This window comes from Microtus pennsylvanicus, chromosome 11 (genome assembly GCF_037038515.1).
Source record: "Microtus pennsylvanicus isolate mMicPen1 chromosome 11, mMicPen1.hap1, whole genome shotgun sequence".
In the NCBI taxonomy this organism is placed as follows: domain Eukaryota; kingdom Metazoa; phylum Chordata; class Mammalia; order Rodentia; family Cricetidae; genus Microtus; species Microtus pennsylvanicus.
The window spans coordinates 80815807-80837833 of record NC_134589.1 but is presented as its reverse complement, the minus strand read 5'-3'; positions in this window follow the sequence as shown (position 1 = coordinate 80837833).

Below are 22027 nucleotides of genomic sequence, written 5' to 3'. Positions count from 1 at the left end.
TTGTGTTATTCATCCAATTTAAATTTATTTAGTTGAAATAGTAATGCTTAAGGTTTCTCTTCTATGCTGCAATACTGTTTATGTTTAAATATCTACTTATGTTTAATAAGAATCAGTCTACATAAATTCTTAGTTTCTTAATAGAACTAGCATTCTATTTAAATAGATGTGATAAAAGTGTAGGTGACTCATTGCTTTTTATTCTACTAAAAAGGACTTTTTGAGCACTCTACACTACTTACATTAATCTCATCTAAAAAGAGGGTAAAATGATATATCAGAAAACCAATGAAACTCCAGATTAATGTTACTGTATTAAAATCCTATTTACATAAAATTAACATAAATATGAGTTAGTATGCCATATGCTGCAGCATCTGCTCCTTACTGTATTAATAACAAGGCTGTCCCCTATAGGGATTCTAAAATTAATACATATTTAATTGTACACATATACATGTATATATGCATATCTATAAAATTTTGACATGGCAATTTATAAGGAATTTTTTTTCAATTGCAAATTGACTTACTTATACCTGGATGAAATTTTCATCATTTGGACAGCTTGCAATCAATAGCATTTGGAGCTACTTCATGTTCTTCTTTAGAACACTGTGTGCCTAGTTTTGAGTTAAATAAATGTTTATTTCATGTAATTAGTCTACTTTTTTCTCACAGACTTCACCACACCATTGTTGGAGACGCAGAGCATGGAGCCAATGAGAAACAACTCATTGTGAAGGCAGATGTCCTGAAAGAATGTCATGCTGTATTTTCTGATATTGTTTTTCATTTTGCTTTGCTTCCCCATATATTTAAGTTTACTTGATAGATGTTAATCCCAAGTTCTATGATGACTAAAAGAACTTGAGTTTTTTTTTTATCTTGAGTCTTTAAGGAATATCAAGAGTTGAAGAAGAAGCAATCTCTTAAATTTGTGTTTGATTTTGGTGATAGCAATTGTATGAAGCAGATGTACTACCCATTGTTAAATTGCTATTTAGTATTTTTGATTGACCTTTTTAATTTCAATTTTATGAATATAAAAGTTCTATTGTATTTTATTTTTTAATGTTTTGTTCAGGAATTTTAAAAAATAAAAGATAACAATTCCTTTAACATCTTATATTTTCCTGGTTTCACTTTCCCAGAGTAAAGGACTATATCCAGGTCTTAAAGTCAACTAGAGCTTTTCTTCACTAAAAACTATTCAACTTAACTCTTCTTCATATAGTTAAACTTTCCAATCATTTTATGAGTATATAATTAATGTAACTATACTGTGTCTTGGATTCATTGAAGCAAAAGTACTGAACATCTATTATTCAATATAATCTCAGCTATTACATTACCTATTTTACATACATGATTATACAAAAAGGAAGACAAGTAGTAAATAGACTGAAAGGAAAATGAATGGTTGACTTTGAAAATATTGATGTTATTATTTATGTGTGTGTGTGTATACACATACACATAAGCATAGCGACATGTGGTGTATAGAGGAGGGTTTTTTAAATTCTTGTAGAGGTAAACACAGATGAATATAACTTCCAGATATTGGTACAGTAGACTGAGTCTAGATGCTCTGGAAGAACGGTGCAAGCTTTTAGCCACTGAGCCATATCTCCATTCCGGAAAAAATGTTTGACTTTAAAAAAAATGACCAATTATTGCCTTTAATAATATCAGCTAGTAAAAACACAGCATTTAAATTTTATATGTGTGCATTCATCTATATCTGCATGTATGCACTCTATGAGTACATATGGATAAAGCTGAGAGAGAATATGATTCTGATATCTCAGTCTGTCTTTTCATTCCTAAGGCAGATGACTAAGGAATCGCAATTTAGAATCTCTTCAGATCCAATTCTTCTAGAATCATGTGACATCAAGAATCTATGACCACAGTGAAGATTTTCAGAATTTTATAATTAGAAGAGGAGGCAAAAGATTGTAAGAGTGAAAGATGAGAAAATCTGTTGTGATTTTTTTTCTAGAATGACAGGGGAAATATACCCATGATACCTCAACAATATGATTGCTTAAACAAGGTCTGAACAAGGATAATATAAATAGATCCTAAAGAAGTAGATTTTCTGTCCCAAACCTAGACAAATAACAACAGGCAATGTTTCTGACAGGCAGAGAATTAGCGTCTTACAGGGTTGAGTTTCTTAAATGGCTATCAATTTGAAATCATCAGAGCTGAAACCATACACACACAAGTCTCATTAATGGACTGAACATGTTGTATTCCTATATTTATTCATTAATATATATGTATTGTATGGGTATAGCAATTACAAAGGGGCCATTCATTTGAAAAGGAGTAAGTGGGGAATATAGGAAGGGTTGGAGGGAAAGAATACAGGACAGTACGGTAAAATTATTTGAAATTTGGAGGCAGAAAAGGGAAGAGAAACTGAAGTAACTAGATTTTCATTTAAAAATCTTTAAGTGAAAAGAAGAAACAAAGTTCTACTATTGCTGGATTCAATTCCTGTTCCCTGCTTGTACAGAGCACTACTGAGTCTACCTTTAAATAAAGAAACCTTAATTATACTCAATTCTGAGGTAGTGTGGGACTATTTTATTGTATTTTACATCTGGTGTCTATGTGGATCCCCAGAGTTTCCACAGCAAACTATGGTCATAAAAGTTTTTAGGAGCTTATAGATATTTTGAACTATGAATTGAGTCTAGGTTAAAAACAAAGACGACAGTGAAACGTAGACGAGCAAAATGCTTGCCTTCTCCCTTCAAACACCCGGAAAGCAGGGTTCTTCCATTACTATTTCTGCATATTGAGTTGCCACCCCTAAAAAACAGTTTAGCATTTACTTTGTATCATTTTGCAATCTATACACTCTGTTTTTACTCTGATCTGAATTTTGGTGTGTGTAGAGAAGTATGAGTGTGTATATGTGCAAGTTTGTGTGTGAGTCCACACACTGTGCATGTACATGCAGAGGTCAGTAGATGGCAGCAGTTGATATTCTTCAGATGCTGGCCACCTTTTTTGTTTTGTTTAAATAGATCTTATTTAGTATTAACTGTCCCCTTAGCAGAGCTTAGAATCACCTTCAGAAAAAGAAAATCTCATTGAAGAATTCTCTTTATCAGGTTGCTTTGTTGTCATGTCTACGAGGGATGTATTGATTGTTAATTGATGAAGGAAGGACCAGTCCAAAGGGTGTAGTACCAATTCCTGGGCATGTGGTCCTGACCTGTATGAGAAAGTTAGCCAAGCATGAGCCTAAAAGAAACAACAAACAGCATTTGTCCATGATTTCTATAGTAAATTCATGTCCCAACTTCTAATAATGATGAAACTTATACTGAAATGAACTATTCATTCTCTAAGTTGCTTTTGGTCAAGTGTTTTCTCACAGCCATAGAGAAGAAATGGAGACAGATGAGATCTCCAGCTAGCACTTTGGGCTCACCAGTTAGGATAGATTGTTTGCCCATCAACTTCAAGGACCTATATACTTCTGTTTTCACAGTGTCTTTTTTTTTTAAATATGTGTTCTGTGGTTCAGATTCAGGACATCAGGCTTGCAGTACAAGATGGAGTATTTCCTCCATCCTATTTTATGGTTGATTCTTTTTATTATTAGTTTAACTATATATATTATAAAATTTTACTCATGTAATGCTCCAAAGATTTTCAGAGCTCAAGAAATTTCACACAGGAGAGCATCAGCAGTACTCTAAAAGACACTTGGTCCCAACTACACTGGAAGCTATAGCAAAATTTCTGAAACAATCAATACGTGAAGATAAAGATTTATTTTAGCTTAGAGTTTTAAAGGTTCTGGTTCACAATTAATTATCTCAGATGCCTTGCTTCTGTGTCAAGGCGGCCTATTAAGGAATGAGCACATGATAGAGCAAAGCGATTCTTCAAGATAAGGAGAGCATTGAACATCTAATGAGATTCATTTTTTACTTTTTGGGCATCTCATTGTAGCCCAGTACTCTCTGGTATAAAGAATGCAAGTATTTCAAGTAGCTTCATTTCCTCAATGAAATTGCTTTCATATGTGCCTTTGGTTATACTCAAAATAATTATTTGGTTATAGTCAAGTTATATCATAGACCTAGTCTATTAGATTCAGAGCAGATGTAAAGACTAAAAATTTAAACTATGGAATTAAGAGACACGGAAGAGAAATAGAAGCATTTGTATGTAAGAGTTTTTGGTAGTGTTTAGTTTTATGCCATTTTTCTGCACTTTATTACCACACTTCATTAATTTAAACTACTTGATTTAGTTATATTTTCCCTTTCCTAGTTGAAATTGTTTTGAATAAATAACTCTCTGTCGCATATTGTTACATTTCGATGAAAACAAAAATCACCCCTAGGGATGATTGCAGCTGTGAGTATTTCCCAACATTTGAAGACTGTCCTTTGTCAGAATAAGATAATGCATGCAATTTGGGCACTCCCCCAAAACAAACAAACAAACAAACGCAACAACAAAAAAGAACTCCAGTTGGAGAAATTCTTCTAAGCTGTCTTCTTCTTGGGGCAATTATTTTCACTCTAATTGAAAACAACTTGCAAATACATCGGTCCTTAGGTTGTCACTATACTCTGGTAGTTGACATTATTAGAAAACTACTTCTAGATCCCTAAGAACACTGGGAATTAGGCGCACTATACACTGTTTTATCTGCAAAATTTTGATAATCCTCCAGGTTCTTGTTATAGAAATAGTTATTAGTTAAAATGTTATATATGTATGATTGATCTACAAAATTCATTTCTAAAATTATCATTTGGGGTCAGCAGCTTGAGTCCATAGGCAAAGGCTCTTGCTGCTAAGCCCAACAATCTGAGTTCAATCCTTGAAACCCACATACTGAAAGGAGAGGACTGACTCCCATAAATTGTCTTCTGACTTCTGCACTTGTACAAACCTCAGCGTACACCATACTCTGACAAACATACACAATATATATGTGTATATATACATATATATATATGCAAAACAAAAACATTTCTTTAAAAGTCAAGATAAACAAAATTCACATCTTAGCCAAAGGGATAGAACTTTTATAAGTACATCTCAGAAGACAAGATCTCGAAGATATCAAAAAGCAAGATGATAGGCAAAAATCACAAATATTAAGTATTACTAGAAAAATTATATAACACATAGACTGCTAAAATGTTTTCAAAGGACAGATGTGATTTTTGATTTTCTATACACAATAATACAAATTCTAACCTCTCTCCACAGTTTTATTATAGTTATATGCCATTTAAAATATACATATTTGAGTGATATTTTATAAGATTCTACTCATGTAATGTTCTATGACTTGAACATGAAAGGACTAAATTTTTAAAAAAAAAAAAAACAAGAGGAACAGCAACATAGAAGTTCTATATAATAACAAAAAGGGTTTTCAGCCTGCCTTATTTCAGCCAAAATGTTATGTCATCAAAATTTTTAAAGTGAGTAAAAATAATGGTTGACTCTGCTTTATTTTCCAGCCTTGGGGTAAAACCACCTTTTTTCTAACAATAGTGAAAAAGGGATAATGTACATAAAACTATATTATACCTAGGATAAGACTTAAATTATGACTGACATTTGAAAAATATCACAAGTTTATTTTTATTTCAGATAAATTACATTAGTACCAAGGGGCATCAATCTGGCTAAATTTCTGGGGAAAAATCTCAAAAGGCAAGATCAAATGAAATTATTTTATAATTTTGTATTACTACCAAAATTTGGGGGCTAAACAGAATCCACCTAATGTTTTAAATATAAGTTTTTCAGTTTTACTTTTTAAGTTTTCCTTTGAAAATGCAAGCTGAGCTTAATTAAAGAAATATGCTATGTTCTATCAAAAAAAAAAAGACCCAAGCAAATAAAAATACCATTTGAACTCCTGTGCCACCATGAGCTCCTGGAGTTGCCACATTTCTCTGTAACTAGGTCTAAAGGAATGTCTGTCAGTTTAATCCAGGGAGACTATCCTAAAGACAACAAACAAGTTGTATCGTTAAACTTACTTCATCTGGTTACAATTGATTGTGCATTTTATTTCTAGGTGATGAGGTCTATTCCCAATGACAATGCAAACCATTCATATTCTTCTCCCATTTTCCAATGACCACTGAGTCCAGAAGAACAGTAAATAATGCCCAACACAGAGATGGGATTTTTAATGAGATTGTTCTTTTGCAAGTTCTTCTTTAGTTATAAGTTGATCTTGTAATTCTCCAGCATGGATTTTGAAAACAGCAACATCATGTCCCAATCTCAAAAAATGGAACCCATCAGAAAAAAGAGAAATCAAGCTATGGTAACTCCATATTCCATCTAGGTATCTAGCAACTAATACACGCACCTGTTACCTATGTTTGTTTTCCAAAGTGTTTTGGTCACTCAGTAGGATTGCATTAATTCCTTATACTAAAATAAATATAAAAAAGAAAATACAAAGCATAGGTTCTAAATTATGAATTTATTGTGTAAAGTCTCATGCTATAGGTCATGAATGATTATTAAGATTTTATTCTTCTCTCATACATTACATCCTCACCACAGTTTCCCCTCCTTCTACTCCTCTCAGTTGCCCCCATATCTCCTCTCTCCCCAGATCTGCTTTTTTATTTTCATTTCCTTTCATAAAATACCAGGCCTCTCCAGGATATCAGTCAAACGTGGAATAACAAAATACAATAAGACTAGGCACAAACCCCCATACCGAGGCTGGCTGAGGCAACTCAATATGAAAAAAGGGTTCCAAGAACAGGAAAAGAGTTAGAGACAAACCTACAAATCTACTTTCACTGTTAGGAGTCCCACAAAATACACCAAGCTACACAACATAACATATATACAGAGGACCTAACTCAGACCCATACAGGCTCCTTGATTGTCGTTTCAATCTCCATGAGCCCCCTGCCTGCTTAGTTGATTTTGTGGACCATTGTATATATAACACTAACACTTCCTATCAGAATCTGAAATTTGCAATAATGGGACCTGAGAATTATAGCATTCATGGTACATTTTTATTCAAGTAATATTATTAATTATACTTTGGACAGGAAAGTTGAAACAATAATCTGACTGTATAATTCTACTCCATGGGGCTGGGGGCATGATTCAGTGGTTGAATTTTTGCCTATTTTGTGGAAAACTCTGAGTTAATTTCCCACTTCCCCACAAAAATTTTAGAAAAAGTCCTGACAGTGAGAGAAACTAAAGCTTCATGTACTGGTTCCCCAGTTAGTCTGACTTAGTTGTCTTTGCTCTGTGACAAGAAAGTCCATTATAAAGAAAGCACAGGGGAGAAGAAAATGACTCGCCTTATCAACCTGAAACAGGGGCATAGAATGGCCAGAGGGTCTCAGAATCCACTTTTTGGGGCTACCCCACAAATTTCATGATACATTCACGCTATGTTTTTCAAACATTTTCCATGGTGGTCTTAATCTCCAGTGATCTTCTCTTTCATATTCTAATCGGGTCAACTGATATAAATTCTACACTTACTTTTTTGGGGGGCCTGTGCTAGTTACTTCTCTCCTGCTGTCAGAAAATACCCAATACAAGAAAAACATTGAAAGGAAAGGTGTGTGTCACCTTTGAGACCCTCATGTTCAGTGAGGCATAGCTGTAAGAGCATCTATCTGTTATCAGGAGCATTGGGCATTTGGCCACATGGCATAGTAATCAGGAAGCAGTCAAAACAGACAGAGAAAGGCTGATATTCAGTTTGCTCTCCCCTTTTTCTCCTTATTTGTTGATCTGCCAAGCCAGTCCTTGGAACAGAGATGTCCAAAAGTTGAGTCTTACCGCTCTGGAAATACGCTCAAAGACACAACCAGTGGTTTGTTTCCTAGGTAACTCTAAACCAAGCCAAATAGATCTCAATGACTAATTATCATGGCATCTTTAGTATTATAGATTTGTTAAATCATTCTTGCTTCCTAGTTTTATTATTTCTACTCCAGTGTAGTTTTTTCGTTATTGCTCCAACTCAGTAGAAGTACACATTTCTCCATATCAAGTACTTTCCCTAGTGAAGTACTTCAAAATACAGCCCACTATCTCGTGTACAAATTGCAATTATCTCTGATTTGAAAGTAAACTTCCACTTGATAAAGGATTTCTTAGGAGCTCCTATTTCTATATCTGGAACCCACTAGAACTGAATTAGAGCATCAAAATCAGGTATGCCTGTGAAAATCTGTGTGTTACTATGATAAGGAAACCGACATTTCTAACAGGTTTAAGTGCAAGTTCCTTCCACTATGCTTCATACTACATAAGAGTATTGTAATGTGTTTGCAACATGAAAAGGAAAAACATCAGTAGGCAAATGCATTTAAGACTAATATTTTTAACACTAGACCTTTAAAAAATAAAGTATTGAGTATAGATTATATGCTAAATAAGTATGATGCAAGTAGGTTTTAAAGCAGTTGTACTTAATATCTGTGCAGTTTTGAAGAGTAATAACTTCTACTATTGAAAGAAAGGCTTACCTTCAATTTTAGGAGTTACAATTTTCAAAAAAGTATAATTGGTCAATTTAATGTATTTCCAATGAGCTGATACTAAGGGACATACACAAAAATTATATGTAAAATATTAGATTCATTTTCCTTGGTTTATAATTAGAAAGTCAAACGTGTAACACTTTCAAATAGTATGAGACACATATTGCCTTCTTTTATGGCCTTGCCACAGTCATGAGCATCTGCTAAAAGTTTCATGTAAGCCTGAACCATACATTCAAAAGGTGCTGCTTCTCTGCAGTGTTGTGATTTTACATTTTGATAATTATCTTTGTTTATTTCATCTCTTGTCACGTTACTGTTCACATTAGGAATAATTCCTCTCACCCCTCACTACGAAAACGTGTTCATTTGGAATTTCCAATTTATGTGCCACTGACCCTTCATTTAAATATAATTAATATAAACATAATCTTACAAACCATATGGTCACTCATCTGTTACTTATTGTATTCATATGTCTCTCTAAGGACTGTAAAATTAACATAAACAGACTTATATATCCTAATGTCTGGTAGATAACATATATTCTTAACTATTTTTTGATGGAAAATAATGAAGAAACAATAAATAATATTAATATGTTCACAAAATAATCACATAAAGAAGAAATAAATGTAACTTTAAAATCATGGTATATTAAAGAATAGGTTAGTAATTTTATTATGTTTGGGAAACTACTCTTGTAAAGATAATTTAAAAATAACCATGCTTTTATTGTTGTTGTTATTTTTCAACTGTTTAATCCTTTAAGAAAAAAAAACAGAGGAAGATGAGAATAATAACACTTACTTTTAGCCTACACCACCAGTGTGCATACTTTTGCATAGGTTTGTGAGTTGACTACCATCTACCAATTTGTAAAGCAGAAAAATAAAAAGCACAGCTTTTATAGGACTGTTTGCCGAGCCAGCTTTCGTTTAGACTTTCAAATTTGACTTTCAGATGACTGAAGAATGACTCTAGACTCAATGAGCTGTTCTGGAGATTAATTAGCACTTAATTTACTATTATTATGCCACTTATGTACCAGATGGCCTCAATATATTTTATGTTTAGCTTTTACATTTTCTTCTCCTTATTCTTTTGTGCTCCATTTTCTTCATTGCACTTAAAAACAGCAACACTTTGTTTCAATGGTTCCTGCTTGAACAGAATTTTTTTCTTCCTAAATCTTATTTAAGGGGACACATGCAAGTCTCAATAATAGCTAGCAGTAAAAACAAATAAACCATGCAAAATTTCACCTGACAATTGATATGTGCCTTGTTTAAGAATGCTGTCAGACACTAAGCATGAGTTATTCCATAAGATTTTTGCATAACAGATATTTTGATACAAGAGGTAATGCAAATTGTAACCTATGTTTCCCACAAAACATCTACATTTCCTACTATTAATTGGTTATAAGTTATTAATTTATATATCATAGTTGTTCAGTAAAAGAAATGAGCAGATTCTGCATTCTCCTTTAGCCTCTGCTCACTACACTGCCCACAACAATACGTACACAACTTAAAATGTACTGTATCATTTTGTGACTTTCAGAAACATACATGAAAGCTCTATCTGCTTATTTTCAGAACATTTTGTTGGTTTTAAAAATAAATAAACAATAAACGTAAAGAGGATCTGTGGAGACAGTTCAATTGGTAAGGTGCTCTTCGAGCTTACGTAGTGGGTTTGGACAATAAGCAGTAATATTAAAAGAAAATCGGGCCAATAGCAAGCCTAGTTGAAATGTACTTCAAGTTCAGTGAGGCCATGGGTCAAAATATAAGTTGGAGAGTATAAAAACGAATAAACATGCCCAATGGAATTGTGCGTAGGTTCTCAAAGAGACTGCGTGCTTGTGGCTCTGCAGCATGAGAGTTCCATCATTTCAAGGTGTCCTCTGTCTCTTCAGCTGCTAAAATTCTAATCAGTGTTAAGGGGAAGCATTTGGTACTATGTTATATTTACTGAACTATACATTGTAAGTGCATATTGGATAAAAATGTCTCTTTAAATTTTCCCTTCTCGTTCACTGTAGGAAATGTTTCTAGAAATCGTACAGTGATTTTATAGTCATAACAGAGCAGAGAATAGTCCTAACATCCATGCTTAGCTTTACAGGGCACAACACTTCTTTGAGAACGGTGTACTGGAATGTGGACATATGTGCTGCTGATATGTGGTGACAGTGAACTGCTCGTTTAAGCCTTTAGCAGTCCATTTTCTAAAGTTGAGTGGACAGCTAGCCGAAGCACGCAAAGAATGGCTTTGCTTATGAGCTACTCCAGAATACCTGTGTGGTTTCACAACATGCACAGTAGCTGTGGAGGCGTTCACGTTATGATGGTGTGCTAATCTGTATTGTGTGTAGTTACTATTTCATTACTGCATGTAGTATGTTGGTTTGTCTTAGTTAACTTATGGAGTACATCAGTTCTTTGGGGTGTATCAGTGAGATAAATACCCTTATTCTATTTTTGCATATCCAATTTGATATTGCAAACTGGATACATCCGAAACTATGCTTCATATCACCGTCTCCTCCCCCACAAAATTATTACTCTGTTGAACAATAAAGCTATTTTAGAAACTTAAGTTTTTCTGTGCTATTTTCTCATGCTTTGTGTGCAATTCATTTTAAACAACCAACCCTAAGAAAATACAAAATGATTAAATTTATATATGGTCATACCATAACTAACTAAAAGGTGGCAATGGTTCAATTATTAAACACTTGTCATACAACTATAGGTATTCAGTTCAATGCTCACTACCCACATATAGCGTTTGGTTAGGCAACACATTTTTCTTATCCTAGTGCTGGGGAAACAGAAACAGGCAGATTTCCTGGAGGTCAGTTATCAGCAAGTATAATCTAATTTGTGAGCCTCAAGTCTTAAATATAAGTACAGTCTCCAAAAATGAGGTATATGGATCTTTAAGAATGAGAGTTTGTCAAGAACAAACTCTGTCCTCTGCACTCATGTACACAAATGAATGTATATCTCAGAACAGGAATGTATGCTAAACACAATGCATTTGTACAAACTACCCATATACTACAAATACTAACACACACACACACACACACACACACACAGGTACACACACAGAGTCAACATTTGTCTGTCAATGGAGGAATAGATAAAAAAATTGTTGTAAATATATAATACTCTTAAACAATAAAAAAGAATAAAATAGAAAACCATGATATTCACAATAACAAAACAAAACAGAAGGCATTATTTTAAAACAAATAAGTCAGTCATAGAAAAAAGAGCACCATATTGGATATTTTAAATGTTTGATTGATATAATACTAGTTTTTACTGTTGTTTGAATAAAGATTTTCTGGTATAAATACTTATGGAAACAATATGTGATATTCACTATACATAATTAATATCATGGCATTTGATAATAAATACAAATTACATAGATTCTTTCATTTTGCCTTCTAAATAATTTGAGTACTTACTATCCCCTTCTCTACCCAGCTTCCCAGAATGCAAGGGTCTTTCTCAAAGCAGAGATTGCTTGAGTTGTCTCGTTGGCTTTTCTGTGTTCAGCCTTAAGCATCTGTACTGTATAATCAAGAGACGATTGATGATTCAGACAATTCATTCATCTATAGAACCAGAGGGTTCCTATCCCTAGACACTTCTTGCCAGGCAAATAGAATCCCCTTTCCCTGCCCATTTTGATTCTGCTTTTCATCTCCCACTTTCCCGTGGCATTTTCCCATTTAAAGATATCCCCCCGCCCTACCCCATGCATCTTGTTCCTTGAGTTCACTGCTACTTATTCAGGGTTTTAGTACTTGCTGTTCATCTTTATAAAATTGCTTTGCCCCAAGATATCCTTAAAACTTGCTCACAGAAGTCATTCAAAATAATGTTCCCTCAGTGTCTATCTGCTCAATCTGTCTTATCCACTAATTTCTCACAAAACACATTGTTTTTTTATTGATTTTTATTGAACTCTAAATTTTTCTCTGCTCCCCTCCCTGCCTCTCCCCACCTCTTCAACCCTATCCCATGGTCCTCATGCTCCCAATTTACTTAGGAGATCTTGTCTTTTCTACTTCCCATGTAAGTCTCTCTTAGGGTCCTCATTGTTGTCTAGGTTCTCTAGGATTATGATTTGTAGACTAGTTTTCTTTCCTTTAGTTTAAAAAGCCACTTATGAGTGAGTATATGATAATTGTCTTTCTGTGTCTGGGTTACCTCATTCAATATGAAGTTTCTAGCTCCATCCATTTGCCTGCAAATTTCAAGATGCCATTACTTTTTCTGCTGTGTAGTACTCCATTGTGTAAATGTATCACATTTTCCTTATTCATTCTTTGGTCGAAGGGCATATAGACAAAGAACTCAAGAAATTGGTCATTGAAAGAACACATAATCCAACAACAACAACAAAAATGGAGTACATATCCACAGCGAGAACTCTCAACAGAGGCATCTAAAATGGCTAAAAGACACTTAAGGAAATGTTCAACATCCTTAGTCATCTGAGAAATGCAATTCAAAACAACTCTGAGATTCCATCTGACACCTGTAGAAATGGCCAAGATCAAAAAAACACTGATAAGAACTTATGCTGGAGAGGTTGTGGGGAAAAGGGAACACTCCTGCATTGCTTGTGGAAGTGCAAGCTGGTACAGACCCTTTGAAAATCAGTATGGCAATTTCTCAGAAAAATAGAAAACAACCTTCCTCAAGACCCAACAATACAATTTTTGAATATATATCCGAAGGATGCTCAATTGTGCTACAAGGACATGTGCTCAACTATGTTCACAGCAGCATTGTTTGTCATAGCCAGAACCTGGACACATTATTTTTATGTTTATTTTAGCAAAAATTTCCATTTCATTACAACACGTAATATTTTTATTTTCCTATTATCTGTCTCCACACTAGAATGGAGGTTTTATTCAATGATTATTATATCTCAATGTGGAGACAATTATGTGATACAAGTATATGTTGGATGAAAGTTTAGTAATGAAAAACATAGGAACTTCTTGCTGCACATACATCTGCAAATACATTTTGTATATGGCTCAAGCAGAACATACGTATTTATTTAAATTACAACACCAAAATTTTAATGTTTGTAAACATCTTTATAAAAGTACACCTTCAATTTCTTAAGTTAGACTCCCTAGCTATGGTAAATGTTGGTTGTATAAATAGTTATCAATGTATGTTTTACCATTTTCAATTAATTTTCATCATCCCTCTTTATAAAACTAGGCAGTACTTTAAAATATGATGATATAATCTGAAATATACTACACCCATAGATTAGGAGACAGTTGTTGCTCTGAAGATAGCTTATTGCTGGGGTGACTTCATGCTACATGGTAGAAGAGCTGAAAACAGAGTTACCAAGGTTATATCTGGGATGAAGAGAGGGAGAAGGATTCATGACAAGAACAAAACTGTGACTTCTTTGGAGAAGCATGGAGGATTTGCAGTGAACAGTATAAAGTCACAGTAGTGTGGATGACTTCTGTAAGTTCTGATACAGGAGATAGACTGCGTTTTCAGGTATCTGACCCCTCCACTAGCTAAGGAAGATGGGAAACTGAGTTGGAGATAATTAGAAATGTGGACTGTAGGCTAGTTGGGCTTTATTTTTAAGTTTTCCCCCAGAAGGAAAGCTCTAAGTTTTGTACAACTAGAAGTGGGAAGCTGAGACAAGGGAACATATTATTGAGTTGCTTGCAATATGCATATAGGATAGCTAAACTGTCCAATTTACAATAAAATAAAATATGTATGAATTTAATCCTCAGCACTGCACAAAAAGAGTAAATGGTTAATATATATGATGTAAATTCTCCATATTTTGGCCCAAACTGACCCTCATATATTTCATGAAATCATTGAGGAAGATAAAAAATTATACACACCAATCATAACACATTAACAAACAATAGATGGCCCCAAATAAAGTTTCAAAGCAATATCTCATCCTGCATATTCTTAAATCATCTGTAGGGAATTGAGACACACCATTTAATCTCTGTTGTCATGAAGGGGGGAACTAAACAAGGTAGGCATATCAAGTGTTTTGTTTTGTTTTTCTCAGGCTCATCCACAGTTAGTAGCCTGATTTACTAATCCAGGATATGACCAAATGTTTGTGAGTTATGTCATGAGACCCCTTACCTGAAATCATTATAAAATTTAATCATAAACAGATACATTTAAGTGAATCAGCAAACAATATTTTCCTATGCATAAATTTATGTGGACTTGTGAATTAACAATTAATGCCATCAATTACTTGTTTACCGCTTCATATTGGAAAGAGCCAGCACAACATCTTGACTTGTGGAGGAGGTCTAATGGTTAAATAAAGAATTCACAAAAAAAGAATTACATTTCCACCGAAATAAATAGTACAAAGTGTCAGAGGGTCAACATTTGGAAAGTCTGCCTTCCAAACATATTCACGTTGTCCTACCCTGTGTCTCAGCAGCTTCTGGCAACCTCACACTCACTGTTCCTGAACAGTCATATATTCCAATATTTTGATGCAAAATAGATGTTTAGACAGAAGCATCACCTTGGTATTTCATTTGATAAAGTTATACAATACCTTATTCCTTTTTTTGTACAGATCAAAAGAATTCTTATGGACTATTAACTTGCCTAAGTTTTTCAGTGCATTTGGGGGATTAGAAGCGTGCATATGGTGTGTCTAGACACCCAGGACAGAAAATCAAATCCTCTCCTATGTAAATAACACTCCTTAGCAGAGGAGAAGCATTCTGAGTACAGTTTAATGTGTCTTCTTTTACAATAATAAACATCCTAAACTCCAAGACAGGAAAACCAGAGTTTTAATATGATAATCTAAACCACTCTCGCAAGTTAAACGTCTCTACTGGGCTGAGTTGCTGATTGAAGTGTCTGGTCTCAATTGCCAGCCCCCTCTGTTGTGCTTGCTCTAGATGGCATACGGAAACTTTTCTTCCTGACAAGAGACGAAACATTTCTGCCAGATGAAGTGACATTGTGTTCACTCAATAAGGATACAAGGCCCTGAGGTCCTTCAGCATGAAAGAGAGCAAAGAAATCCTCATTAGCTAACTGAGGGGGAACGAAGGTCATCCCACAGAGAGAATGTCATGCTTACACGTCACCTCAAACAGTTGTTCTTCATTAATTTTGTAAACCCAAGCTGGGCTATCATCGAGGTTCATTTTAATATTCTGCTCTCTGTCAGAAATAATGGTGAGGGTGTTTGTTTCCTCTGTAACGTACGTTAGAGGACAACCCGTGATCATTTGCCTTCACACCAATGAGCTCAAACAATGTTTTAGGAAATAATATGATTAAATTTGATGTCTGTAATCAGCTTGTATTTCTCAGAAGAAATAAATGAGGACTACAGTCATTTATTTTAAAGACTTCATTATACAAATTCATAAAAGCACTGTTACTCTGAGTGATGGGATACTGCAAAGAACTAGGTAGTTACAGACTTAAATCATAAAAACCTTGATTATTAGAGATCTCAAAGTCACTCCATCTAAGAAAAGATACCCTTTATACCAAAACAAAAGAATTAAGGCACCAGTTACACAAAAACCAAAATGTATGGTGTAGAACAAGACAAGATCTCCTGAGTAAACTGGGAGCATGGGGATCTTCTGTGAGGGTTGAAGGGGAAGAGGGAGGGGAGCGGAGAAAAATGTAGAGCTCAATAAAAAAATTCTTGAGTTTTTCATAGTAGGTAGAAAACAGCAGAATCAGACTGTCACACCAGAGGACTGCAAAAAGCACCTTTAAAATGCATATCACTTCTGCTGCCAGTAGTACTTGATAGTTTACCTTTTGATAGCATGTATCCATCATTTTTATAAATTGAGATGATATAGTTTTTGACAACAATAAAAAATTCAGAGGTTTTAGCAGACACATATGGCTTTTTTCAATAAAAATGAGAAGGCACTAAATAGATATTTCTCTTCTTGGGAACATATGCTTTTAGCAGCTTAAAATAATCTCAATAAATATGCTAAATATTTCTATAGTGCAAGACATGCTTTTGAGTAGCCATCTGTTCTTAATAATAAGTACTTCACAGGGTCATAGAATGGTTCATGGGGTGAAAGGGCTTGCTGCAAAACTAACAACAACTTTGTTTTTATCCCTGGAACCCACATTGTGGAAGGAGAGACCTGACTTCCTCAGGCTGTCCTCTGATGTCCATATGAGTAAAGAGTCATATGAGGATACACACATAAACACACAATAAATAAATAAATACATAAATGCTAATGAAAATATTTTACACAAACAGGTGTATAATAACATGGCAAAAGCAAAAAATATTATAAAAACCAGTTTTGACTATTCAGTTTATAAGAGAAAATTTAAAAATAATCATATTTCAGAATCAAAGCAAAATGCAAACAAAATTTTAATAAAATGTCATATATAATCACAACTTTAAGTCAATATATTATTATTTTATGGGGCCTCCTTCAATAATCTCTTTAATTAAAATAGAGAGGATCAATCAATAACATGGCAAACATAACTTTATATTAGGTCAAGTTTTGGGAGTAAAGTGTTTAAGGCAACATCTCTGCTTTAAATGTGTATGCATGATCATCTGAACTATATTAATAGCAGTTTAAAATTCTGTAAAATAAAATCACACACAGTAAAATTTTCATGAACTTGACTTGGGTAGAAAATGTAAAGTAATTTATGAAGGGTGTCAGAAATTCACCCTTCATAGCAGAAATTATGAATTTATTGCCAAGTGAATGCAACTCTCTCCACCACCAACAATTTGTGGGTTTTATTAAGGTTTAAATTCTAAAAATATTTCAAGTGCACATCTCCTTTAAAAATGCTATTGAACCTCTCTTGGGCATATATCCAAATGATGCGCAATCATGCTATAAGGACATTTGCTCAACTATGTTCATAGCAGCATTATTCATACGAGCCAAAACCTGGAAACAACCTAGATGCCCCTCAACCAAAGAATGGATAAAAAAAATGTGGTACATTTGCACAAAGGAGTACTTACTACTCAGCAGTTAAAACAACAATATCTTGAAATTTGCTTACAAATAAATGGAACTAGAAAAAAGCATCCTGAGTGAAGAAACCCAGACTTAGAAAGATGAACATACTATATACTCACTCATAACTGGATACTAGCTGTAAAGCAAAGGATAATGAGCTTATAGTTCATGATCCTAGAGAAGCTAAGTAACAAGGTGAAAGAAAATATACATAGATCCACCTGGAAAGGGGAAACAGACAAGAACGTCTGACAAAATTGGTAGCATTGGGTGGTGATAGACAAAATGGAAGGGAAAGGGGAGAGAAGATAAAGGCAGAGGAGAACTTGAGGGAGCAGAATAATTGAGATGGAGGAAGGACAGATATGAGAACAATGAAATAGATATTTATATTGAGGGAGCCATTATGGGGCTAGCAAGAAACCTGGCACTAGGGAAATTCCTAGAAATCCACAAGGATGACCCCAGCTAAGACCCTAAGCAATAGAGAAGAGGATGCCCAAACTGGCCTTGCCTGCAGTAAGACTGATGAATAACTTACATATCACCATAGAATCTTCATCCACAAAGGCAGAAACCCACAGTGGAGTACTGGGCTGAGCTCCCAAACTCCAGTTGAAGATTGGGAGGATTAAGAATAAGAGCAAAGAGGTCAACACCATGATGTGACACCCACTGAAACAGTTTACCTGAGTTAATGGGAGCTTACCAACTACAACCAGACAGGGAAGGAAACAGCATAGGTCCAAACTAGTTCCTCTGAATGTGGGTGACAGTTGTACGGCTTGGCAGACTGTAGGTCCACTGGTAGTGGCACCGGGATTTCTCCCTACTGCTTGTACTGACATTTTGGGAAGCTATTATTTTTGTGTGGATACCTTGCTCAGCCTAGATGTAGTAGGGAGAACCTTGGGTCTTCCCCAAAGCCATGGGCCTTACCCTTTCTGAGGACTGGATGAGGGTGGGGGTTTGGGGGATAGGAGGGAGAAGAGGAGTGAGTGGGAAATAGGATTGTATGTAATTAGAATTGGCATGTATAATGGGGAAAAAAGCTAATTTATTTTCTTATTAAAACTAAAATAGAAGAAAACAAATTTTAAAAAATGTATATAATACTAACATAGAGGAAAAAATTGTGTAACAACACACATATGCATCTATCTATGTGTATATATGCTAGTAAGTTTTAGGAAGACAGTTTTGGAGAATAAGGAAGTTGATGCAGTTCACTCCTTTATTCCATAAATAGCAATGCACACAAAAAGTAACATTATCAATATATGAGCAATAAAATGCTGCAAAAATGCTCAGCTGACCTTTTCTGATAGCAGAATGTTAAGGCCAAACCTTGAAGCACTGTCTTCAATCATACATCAGGCTTTATGTCTAGTGAAACTCATTGAAAACCCACCATCTGTTGTAGTTTTTCATTGAGTTCAACTTGATTGTGATACTATATGAATGCCAATGGCACTGCCAGAAACAATTTTTTCTGTATCATATGTTGATGTATGTTAGAAAAAACTGATTGACAGATGACTGAAGGCGGGTTATAACCATGAATAATGAAACAATGTGCTTCTATGATGTGTTTTTGCTCCTATGCTATTACTGCTTTTATTAGAGACGATGCAAAATAATTAGCATCTTTAATTTTCTGTGTGCCTACTCAATCCTATTGTTTCTGCAAAAGTAATCTGAAGTAAAAATAAAATCTCAAAGCAAACCAAACATGAATGTTATTCAATCATTATTTCATCTAGAATCATCACAATATATTGGGCTGCAAAACAGAGGGTTTGTGTTTGGCTTGCCAGAGAACCAGGTAGATCGCCCACAGACCTTCTCCAAACTTTGTTTCCCAAACCCAGTCTTATCTCTATCACTGAAACAAAACACCAGCTGCATTCTTCCTTCACCCCTCCCACAACTCCTGGGGATGTCACAGACCATCTTCTCCTACATCCCTCTTCACTCTCTTTGCAGTATCTGAGTCCCCAACTTGAGCAATACCCCCCTTCTAACTCAAGGCCATTTGCCCCTCAGAACAACAAGTAGATTGAAGGCAGATCCATACCTCTCTACTGCTCCTGAGATGCAATTATCTCTGCTATTACCCTTACCTCTGCAGCTGGAAATCTTCTGTAGTCTCCCTTTCCTCTCCAGCCCCAGCCCCAATGGTTTACAAAGACCTTCTCCAACATTCCATCGCCCAACTTATTCCAAACTCAGAATCCAGTAGCTTCTATCCCTGTGAACACAGAAGCTGAACAGGCCAGGAGAATAGGACGCAACACACAGTCATCATACTATTTGAAAATGCAAAGAAGAAATAGAAACCAAGTAACTGAACACGTAACCAACAAAGACAAATCCAGGAATCAACATGTAGACCTTTACTCGACCCAAACCAGATACTAAGACACTAGCATAAAAACACAACCAACAACAGAAAGGGTAATGTCTCCAATAGAGCTAAACTATCCCACTATACCAGACCCCAAATATTCCAACATAGCTGAAACACAAGAAAATAACCTTAAAATTATCAATGTACAGATGATAGGTGGCCTGAAAGACAAAATTAACAAATCGCTCTAAGAAATCCAGAAAGTGACAAAAAATTGGAGAAAATTAACAAATCCCTTAAGAAAAAAAATCCAAGAAAACACAAACAGTTGGAGGAAATCAATAAAACTGTTCAAGATATAAAAATGAAAATAGAAGCAATAAAATACATGAACTAAGGGAATTTTCTAATTGAAAATTTTAGTAATTTGAGCAGTAACTACAGAGGCAAGCTTCACCAGGAAAATTCAAAAGATTGAAGACAAAATCTCAGACATTGAAGTTAAGATAGAAGAAATGGATAAATCTGTCAAATAAAATGTTAACTCTTAAAAAAAACCACTGACATAAAGAATCCAGGAAATCTGAGACACTATGAAAAGACAAAATATAAGAGTATAAGAGTAATAAGTATAGAAAAAGGAAAGGAAACCCAACTCAAAATCCAGAAAATATTTTCAACAAAATCATGGATAAAATTTTACTAATCTGACAAACAAAATGCCAAAATAGGTATAGGAAGCATAAAAAAGTACCAAGCATATTGGACCAGAAAATAAAGTCCTATGGGACCTCATGAAACTGAAAAGCTTCTAAAAAGTAAAGGGTACCATCAAGCAGACAAAGTGACAGCTTACAGAATGTGAAAAGATTTTTTTATCAACTCTATTTCTGATAGAGGTCTCATATCCAAAATGCATAAAGAGCTCAAAAAAGTAGATATCAAATAATTCAACTTAAAAAAATGGGGAACAGATCTAAACAGGGAATTATCAAGGGAGAAATTTCAAATGACTTTGAAACACTTAAAGAATCTTTAAGCATTCTTATCCATCAGGAATTGCAAATCAAAACTAGTAAGAGATTGCACATTACACTGTCAGAATGGTTAAGGTCAAAAACCCAAGAGGCAACTCTTGATGGTAAGGATGTGGAACAAGCAAGCCCCCCCCATTGTTGGTGGAAGTGAAAACTTGTACAGCCACAATAAAAACAAATACGGTTCTTCAGAAAGTTGAGACTTTTTCTATCTCAAGATCCAGCTATACTATTCTTGGGTGTATACCCAGAATGTTCTATCCTACTTAAAGAGCAGAACAGAAGCAGAGGGAATCACACTGCTGAGGACAACAATCATACAGCTCATTGAACATGGAAAAATCAAGCTGGTACCTGACCCCTAAGGTTCTAGTCTCTTTGAAATAGGAAGATACTCTATTGGCAACTCAAAGATAAACCTGAATAAACAAATGCAGCCACAATACCTTTGACCTACATTCATTCTATCCTGCATACAAAATATGCTAAGACAATGGTGGGACAGGATGGTGGGAGTAGTCAAACAATACCTGACACTGCTGGGTACCCAAAATCCAGAGACTAGATAGCCTAGAGATTTGAGGCAAAACCAAAATACTGCTCTAAAGCAATAAAACCAGTAAACCGAATCCTGGTAATATTCTGCTATTCTTGTCAGGGCCTTATCAGGTCATCATCCAAGAGGCCTTCTCTGGCAATAGATGGCCATTATGGAGAGAGAGAGAGAGAGAGAGAGAGAGAGAGAGAGAGAGAGAGAGAGAGAGAGAGAGAGAGAGAGAGAGAGAGAGAGAGAGACTAAATTAGAGAGAGGCCTCCATTAAATTCTTTCCTTCAGAGCTCAGATGATTCTGTGGAAGAGGAGACAAAAAAATTAAGAATCAGAAGGAATGGAGGACACCAGAATTAGGCCCTCTAAATGAACTAAACCAGAAACATGTGAGCTCACAGAGACTGAAGCAGCAAGTTCAAGGCTTACCCATGTCTGTACCAGGTACTCTGTATATATATATAATATCTA